Genomic DNA, 7,155 nt, shown 5'->3' with positions numbered 1-7,155 from the left:
TAAGGGAAATAAAAGGGGAAAAAAAGGCGAAAAAAGGCGAAAAAAAAAGAAAAAAGGGGGAACAAAGGGGGGGGAAAAGGGGGGGAAAAGGGAAAAAAAAGGAAAAAAGGGAAAAAAGAGGAAAAAAGGGGGAAAAAGGAAAAAAAAAAAGAAAAAAAAGAAAAAAAAGAGGAAAAAAAAGGGGGAAAATGGGGGGGAAAAGGGGGGAAAAAGGGGGGGGAAAAAGGGGGGGAAAAAAGGAGGGAAAAAGGGGGGGAAAAAGGGGGGGGAAAAGGAAATAAAAGGGAAAAAAAAGGGAAAAAAGGGAAAAAAAGGGGAAAAAAAAGGAAACAAAAGGAAAAAAAAGGAAAAAAAAAGAAAAAAAGAAAAAAAAAGGAAAAAAGGGGGGGAAAAAGGGGGGGAAAAAAGAAAAAAAAAGGATAAAAAAAGGAAAAAAAAGAAAAAAGGGGAAAAAAAGGGAAAGAAAAGGGAAAGAAAAGGGAAAGGGGGGAAAAGGGGGAAAAAGGGGGGAAATAAAGGGGAAATAAAGGGGAAATGAAGGGGAAATAAAGGGGAAATAAAGGGAAATGAAGGGAAATAAAGGGGAAATAAAGGGGAAATAAAGGGGAAAAAAGGTGAAATAAAGGGAAAAAGGGGGGAAATAAAGGGGAAATAAAGGGAAAAAAAGGGGAAATAAAAGGGGAAAAAAGGGGGAAAAAAGGGGGAAAAAAGGGGGAAATAAAGAGAAAATGCCCATCCCATTTTGGCAGGGTGTGCAAAATCCTGGCCTGGCTTTTTCCCCTAAAAAACCCCCCAAAAACAAAATAAAAAAAATTTCCCTATTTTTTCCCCTAAAAAAACCCCACAAAAAACTAAAAATAAAAATTTTCCCTATTTCCCCCAAAAAAACCCCATAAAATTTTCCCTAAATTTTTTTTTCTTATTTTTCTCTTAAAAAATATAAATTTTTCCCTGAGATGCCGGGGCAGCAGCCCCAGGCCTCGGCGCCTCTTGTTGCATCCCCGCGGATTTTGGGGCTGGAGAGCGAAACTTTGGCTGAGCAAAAATTCCAAAATTCCAAAAATTCAGGGGGGACCCTCGGGGATGAAAAGGGGAAAAAAAGGGCAGGAAAAGGTGGGGATTAATTAATAAAAAATGAAATTAATAAAAAATGGAATTAATAAAAAATGGAATTATTGGGAGAGGAGTGATGAATAAAAAATGGAATTATTGGGAGAGGAGGGATTAATAAAAAATGGAATTATTGGGAGAGGAGCGATGAATAAAAAATGGAATTATTGGGAAAGGAGTGATGAATAAAAAATGGAATTATTGGGAGAGGAGTGATTGATAAAAAATGGAATTATTGGGAGAGGAGCGATGAATAAAAAATGGAATTATTGGGAGAGGAGCGATTGATATAAAATGGAATTATTGGGAGAGGAGAGATGAATAAAAAATGGAATTATTGGAGAGGAGCGATGAATAAAAAATGGAATTATTGGGAAAGGAGGGTTCCTGCCTGAGCTGAACGGGAGCAAAAATTCAGAAAAATTCAGGGGGGACCCTCGTGGATGAAAAGGGAAAAAAAAGGACAGAAAAAGGTGGGAATTAATTAAATTAATTAACAAAAAATGGGATTATTGGGAGAGGAGTGATTAATAAAAAATGGAATTATTGGGAGAGGAGAGATGAATAAAAAATGGAATTATTGGGAAAGGAGCGATGAATAAAAAATGGAATTATTGGGAGAGGAGTGATGAATAAAAAATGGAATTATTGGGAAAGGAGGGATTGATAAAAAATGGAATTATTGGGAGAGGAGTGATTGATAAAAAATGGTATTATTGGGAGAGGGGCGATTGATAAAAAATGGAATTATTGGGAGAGGGGCGATGAATAAAAAATGGAATTATTGGGAGAGGAGGGATTGATAAAAAATGGAATTATTGGGAGAGGAGGGATTGATAAAAATGGAATTATTGGGAGAGAGGGATTGATAAAAAATGGAATTATTGGGAGAGGGGAGATGAATAAAAAATGGGATTATTGGGAGAGGAGTGATGAATAAAAATGGAATTATTGGGAGAGGAGCAATGAATAAAAAATGGAATTATTGGGAGAGGAGCGATGAATAAAGAATGGAATTATTGGGAGAGGAGAGATTGATAAAAAATGGAATTATTGGAGAGGAGCGATTAATAAAAAATGGAATTATTGGAGAGGAGGGATTAATAAAAAATGGGATTATTGGGAGAGGAGGGATTAATAAAAAATGGGATTATTGGGAGAGGAGCGATGGATAAAAAATGGAATTATTGGGAGAGGAGGGATTGATAAAAAATGGAATTATTGGGAGAGGAGCGATTAATAAAAAATGGAATTATTGGGAGAGGAGGGTTCCTACGTGAGCTGAGCCAGGAGCAAAAATTCAGGGGGGACCCTTGGGATGAAAAGAGGGAAAAAGGACAGAAAAAGGTGGGGAATTAATTAAATTAATTACAAAAAATGGAATTATTGGGAGAGGGGCGTTCCTGCCTGAGCTGGACCGGGAGGAAAAATTCAGGGGGACCCTCGTGGATGAAAAGGAAAAAAAAAGGGCAGGAAAAGGTGGGGATTAATTAATAAAAAATGGAATTATTGGGAGAGGAGGGATTGATAAAAATGGAATTATTGGGAGAGGAGGGATTGATAAAAAATGGAATTATTGGGAGAGGAGCGATGAATAAAAAATGGAATTATTGGGAGAGGAGGGTTCCTACGTGAGCTGAGCCAGGAGCAAAAATTCAAAAAAATTCAGGGGGGACCCTCGTGGATGAAAAGGGAAAAAAAAGGACAGAAAAAGGTGGGGAATTAATTAAATTAATTAACAAAAAATGGGATTATTGGGAGAGGAGCGATGAATAAAAAATGGAATTATTGGGAGAGGAGGGATTGATAAAAAATGGGATTATTGGGAGAGGAGCGATGAATAAAAAATGGAATTATTGGGAGAGGAGGGTTGGGTTCGGTTGGGTTCGGTTCGGTTCCTACCTGCGCTGAACCGGAGCAAAAATTCGAAAAATTCAGGGGGGACCCTCGTGGATGAAAAGGGGGGAAAAGGGCAGGAAAAGGTGGGGATTAATAATAAAAAATGGAATTATTGGGAGAGGAGAGATGAATAAAAAATGGAATTATTGGAGAGGAGAGATGAATAAAAAATGGAATTATTGGGAGAGGAGGGTTCCTGCCTGCGCTGAACCAGGAGCAAAAATTCAGGGGGATCCTTGGGGGGTTCGGGTGTGGATGAGGGGGAAAAAGCAGGAGAAGGTGGGGATTAATTAATAAAAATGGAATTAATAAAAATGGAATTATTGGGAGAGGAGAGGAGCGTTCCTACCTGAGCTGAGCCAGGAGCAAAAATTCAGGGGGGACCTCGTGGATGAAAAGGGGGGAAAAAAGGGGCAGGAAAATGTGGGGGATTAATTAATAAAAAATGGAATTATTGGGAGAGGAGCGATGAATAAAAAATGGAATTATTGGGAGAGGAGGGTTCGGTTCGGTTCGGTTCGGTTGGGTTCGGTTCGGTTCGGTTCCGTTCGGTTCCTACCTGAGCTGCGCTGCCGCTCCCGCTGCCGCTGCGGCGGCTCCGGCTCCGCTGCCGCTCCGGCCCCGCTCTGGCCCCGCTCCGGCCCCGCTCTGTTCCCGCTCCGGCTCCGCCGCCGCTTTTATGGCCCCGAGCGCAACCCCCGCCCCGGCCACGTGCGCCCTGAGCCCACCCACCGGGGCTGCCGGGACAGACAGACGGACAGGGCTGAGAACAGCCCTGAGAACACCCACCGGGGCTGCCGGGACAGACGGACAGACGGACAGGGCTGAGAACACCCACCGGGGCTGCCGGGACAGACGGACAGACGGACAGGGCTGAGAACACCCACCGGGCCGGGACAGACGGACGGACAGGGCTGAGAGCACCACCGGGCCGGACAGACGGACGGACAGGGCTGAGAACAGCGCCGGGTCTGCCGGACAGACGGACGGACAGGGCTGAGAACACCCACCGGGCCGGGACAGACGGACGGACAGGGCTGAGAACAGCCCTGGAACCGACAGACTGACAGACAGACGGACGGACGGACGGACAGGGCTGAGAACAGCCCCGGGGCTGCCAGGACAGACAGACGGACAGACTGACAGACAGACCGGGCTGAGCTCACCCCCGGGAGAGACAGACAGACAGACAGACAGACCGACAGACAGACAGACAGACAGACGGGGCTGAGCCACCCCCGGAGCTGGGAGGGACAGACCGACAGACACACAGACAGACAGACCGGGCTGAGCCCACCCGCGGGGCCGGGAGGGACAGAGAGACAGAGAGACAGACAGACAGACAGACAGACAGACACACACAGACAGACACACAGACAGACTGACGGACCGGGCTGAGCCCAGCCCCGGGGCCGGGAGGGACACACAGACAGACACACAGACAGACCGACAGACAGACACACACAGACAGACACACAGACAGACAGACGGGGCTGAGCCCTCCCCCGGGGCCGGGAGGGACACACAGACACACAGACAGACAGACAGACAGACACACACAGACAGACACACAGACAGACAGACCGGGCTGAGCCCAGCCCGGGGCCGGGAGGGACAGAGAGACACACAGACAGACAGACAGACAGACAAACAGACAGACACACACACAGACAGACCGGGCTGAGCCCTCCCCCGGGCCGGGAGGGACACACAGACACACACACAGACAGACAGACAGACAAACAGACAGACAGACTGACAGACGGGGCTGAGCCCTCCCCCGGGGCGGAGCGGGCCGGGCCGCGCCCATCCCCGCGGGTTCCCGCACCCCGAACTCCGCGTCCCGCGCCTCGCCCGCAGCGCCCATCCCCAACCCCTCAGCTCGCAGCGCCCATCCCCGACCCCGCGGGCTGCACCTTCCCCAAAGCCCCCCGCAGCGCCCATCCCCGCGTCCCGCACCTTCCCCAAAGCCCCCCGCAACCTCCTCCCCGCGTCCCGCACCTTCCCCAAAGCCCCCCGCAGCCTCCTCCCCGCGTCCCGCACCGTCCCCGCAGCCCCCGCAGCCTCCTCCCGCATCCCGCACCTTCCCCAAACCCCCCGCAGCCTCCTCCCCGCGTCCCGCACCGTCCCTCATCCCGCACCTTCCCCCATCCCGCACCTTCCCCATCCCGCACCTTCCCTTCTCCCACCCCGCACCTTCCCTCATCCCGCACCTTCCCCCATCCCGCACCTTCCCCATCCCGCACCTTCCCCTTCTCCCACCCCGCACCTTCCCTCATCCCGCACCTTCCCCCATCCCGCACCTTCCCTCATCCGCACCTTCCCCATCCCGCACCTTCCCCCATCCCGCACCTTCCCTCATCCCGCACCTTCCCCCATCCCGCACCTTCCCTCATCCCGCACCTTCCCCCATCCCGCACCTTCCCTCATCCCGCACCTTCCCCCATCCCGCACCTTCCCCCATCCCGCACCTTCCCTCATCCCGCACCTTCCCCCATCCCGCACCTTCCCTCATCCCGCACCTTCCCCATCCCGCACCTTCCCTCATCCCGCACCTTCCCCCATCCCGCACCTTCCCGCACCTTCCCTCATCCCCTTCCCCCATCCCGCACCTTCCCCGCACCTTCCCCCAACCCGCACCTTCCCTCATCCCGCACCGTCCCTCATCCCGCGCCTTCCCCTTCCCTCATCCCGCGCCTTCCCCGCACCTTCCCCATCCCGCACCTTCCCCCATCCCGCACCTTCCCCCATCCCGCACCTTCCCTCATCCCGCAGCTTCCCCCATCCCGCACCTTCCCCATCCCGCACCTTCCCCATCCGCGCCTTCCCCTTCCCTCATCCGCGCCTTCCCCGCACCTTCCCCCATCCCGCACCTTCCCCATCCCGCACCTTCCCCATCCCGCACCTTCCTCATCCCGCAGCTTCCCCCATCCCGCACCTTCCCCCATCCCGCACCTTCCCCCATCCCGCACCTTCCCTTCTCCCACCCCGCACCTTCCCCCATCCGCACCTTCCCCCATCCCGCACCTTCCCCATCCCGCACCTTCCCCTCTCCATCCCGCACCTTCCCCCATCCCGCACCTTCCCCCATCCCGCACCTTCCCCCACCCCGCACCTTCCCCCCATCCCGCACCTTCCCTTCTCCCATCCGCACCTTCCCTCATCCCGCACCTTCCCCCATCCCGCACCTTCTCCCATCCCGCACCTTCCCCCATCCCGCCCTTCCCCCGTCCCGCACCTTCCCCTATCCCGCACCTTCCCCGTCCCGCACCTTCCCTTCCCCATCCCGCACCTTCCCCCGTCCCGCACCTTCCCTCATCCCGCACCTTCCCATCCCGCACCTTCCCCATCCCGCACCTTCCCATCCCGCACCTTCCCCATCCCGCACCTTCCCCATCCCGCACCTTCCCCATCCCGCACCTTCTCCATCCCGCACCTTCCCTCATCCCGCACCTTCCCCTTCCCCATCCCGCACCTTCCCCCATCCCGCACCTTCCCCTTCCCCATCCCGCACCTTCCCCTTCTCCCATCCCGCACCTTCCCCTTCTCCCATCCCGCACCTTCCCCCATCCGCACCTTCCCCCATCCCGCACCTTCCCTTCCCCCATCCCGCACCTTCCCCATCCCGCACCGTCCCCCATCCCGCACCTTCCCCTTCCCCCATCCCGCACCTTCCCCTTCCCCCATCCCGCACCTTCTCCCATCCCGCACCTTCCCATCCCGCACCGTCCCCCATCCCGCACCTTCCCCCATCCCGCACCTTCCCCCATCCCGCACCTTCCCCCATCCCGCACCTTCCCCATCCCGCACCTTCCCCCATCCCGCACCTTCCCCTTCCCCCATCCCGCACCTTCCCCTGTGCCCGCACCTTCCCCCATCCCGCACCTTCCCCTTCCCCCATCCCGCACCTTCCCCATCCCGCACCTTCCCCTTCTCCATCCCGCACCTTCCCCCATCCCGCACCTTCCCCATCCCGCACCTTCCCCATCCCGCACCTTCCCTCATCCCGCACCTTCCCCCATCCCGCACCTTCCCTTCTCCCATCCCGCACCTTCTCCCATCCCGCACCTTCCCCCATCCCGCACCTTCCCTCATCCCGCACCTTCCCCCATCCCGCACCTTCCCCTTCCCTCATCCCGCACCTTC

The sequence above is a fragment of the Melospiza melodia genome, chromosome 3, assembly GCF_035770615.1.
Source record: "Melospiza melodia melodia isolate bMelMel2 chromosome 3, bMelMel2.pri, whole genome shotgun sequence".
Classification (NCBI taxonomy): Eukaryota; Metazoa; Chordata; class Aves; order Passeriformes; family Passerellidae; genus Melospiza; species Melospiza melodia.
This window is presented reverse-complemented; position numbering follows the sequence as displayed.